The following is a 1,892-nucleotide window of genomic DNA, read 5'->3' on the forward strand; positions in this document are numbered from 1 at the left end:
TTTGTCTTGTTCTTTTGTTGTTTTTGTTTCATATACCACATACCAGTGAAATCATATGGTTCTCTACTTTTCCTGTCTGACTTATTTCGCTTAGCATTATAATCTCAAGATCCACCATATTGTCACAAATGGTCCTATTTCATCTTTTCTTACTGCCAAATAGTATTCCATTGTGTATATATACCACAACTTCTTTATCCATTCATCTAATAGTACTTTCTTATTTCACTTTTTAAAATTAGTTTCAGGTATACAAAACAATGTAATAGTTAGACATTTACGCACCTCACAAATGATAATTTCCCCCAATCTACTATCCCTCTGACATTGTATATACCATATTTCCCCCAAAATAAGACAAGGTCTTACATTAATTTTTGCTCCAAAAGACACACTAGGGCTTTTCTTTTTTCTCTTCCTTTCTTTTTTTTTTTTTTTTTTTTTTTGGCTCTCTGAGCAGCACCATAGTGGTCGGCAAGAATAAGCGCCTTACAAAAGGCGGAAAGAAAGGAGCCAAGAAAAAAGTGATTGACCTATTTTCTAAGAAAGATTCGTATGATGTGAAAGCACCAGCTATGTTCAATATAAGAAATATTGGGAAAACACTAGTCACAAGAACTCAAGGAACCAAAATTGCATCTGATGGACTCAAGGGTCGTATTTTTGAGGTGAGCCTAGCTGATCTGCAGAATGACGAAGTTGCATTTAGGAAATTCAAGTTAATTACTGAGGATGCTCAGGGCAAAAACTGCCTGACTAATTTCCATGGCATAGATTTTACCCGTGACAAAATGTGCTCCATGTTCAAAAAATGGCAGACCATGAATGAAGCTCATGTTGATGTCAAGACTACTGATGGTTATTTGCATCGTCTGTTCTGTGTTGATTTTAATAAAAAACGCAACAATCAGATTCAGAAGACTTCTTATACTCAGCATCAACAGGTCCGCCAGAACAGGTCGGAAGAACATGATGGAAATCATGACCTGAGCGGTGCAGACAAATGACTTGAAAGAAGTGATCAATAAATTGATTCCCGACAGCATTGGAAAAGACATTGAAAAGGCTTGCCAATCTATTTATCCTATCCATGATGTCTTTGTTAGAAAAGTCAAAATGCTAAAGATGCCCAAGTTTGAATTGGGAAAACTCATGGAGCTTCATAGTGAAGGCCGCAGCTCTGGAAAACCTCCTGGGGATGAGACAGGTGCTAAAGTTGAACCAGCTGATGCATATGAGCCCCCAGTCCAAGAATCTATTTAAAAATCAGACTTTTCATAGTGACAAATAAAACCTGTTGCTGAAAAAAAAAAAAAGACTGATTAGGGCTTATTTTCAGGGGATGTCTTATTTTTTCATGTACAACAATCTACATTTACTCATAAACAACAATCTACATTTATTCATTTAGTCATGTACAAAAATCTACATTTATTCAAATACAGTCATGTCTTCTTCTGGAACATCATCATAACTTTCCAAACCCCAAATTCTGGCTTAAATTTCTTGCGATTCCATTTCCTGTCGAACCATTGGTCCCAATCTCTCATGTCCAGCAATAGAGCTCTCCTGAAATGAGCACTTCTCGTCCATGTAGTCTGCTCGTAGTGCATTGGCAACACAGCTGGCAGTGATTTTATCCCATGAATTCTTCACACAACTCACGACCCCTCGCAGACGAGGCTTCATGAAGTTTCCACGCTGATTTCTCTCCATTCTATTTTCAATGTAGTCATTTATTTCCATGAGCAAATCTTCCTTAAATGGCTTGTTTATTGCAATATCAAGAGTCTGGAGATTCCTGCAAGAATCATTATTTGATCTATTCTTCTCTCTGCAAAGAAGTTCTTCATCTCTTTAGCGTGGTGAGTGCTGGCTGAATCCCAGACTAG

At 37.3% G+C, this 1,892-nt stretch overlaps 1 pseudogene across 1 annotated transcript; it reads left to right on the forward strand.

The window, feature by feature from the left end:
• Window positions 1-449: 449 nt before the first annotated feature.
• On the forward strand, window positions 450-1,291 carry LOC308492340 (small ribosomal subunit protein eS1-like; annotated as a pseudogene). Its single transcript has one exon. The product of its transcript is annotated as a small ribosomal subunit protein eS1-like (transcript).
• The last annotated feature ends 601 nt before the right edge of the window (window positions 1,292-1,892 follow it).

Source organism: Rhinolophus hipposideros (genome assembly GCF_964194185.1).
Source record: "Rhinolophus hipposideros genome assembly, chromosome: 24".
Lineage (NCBI taxonomy): Eukaryota > Metazoa > Chordata > Mammalia > Chiroptera > Rhinolophidae > Rhinolophus > Rhinolophus hipposideros.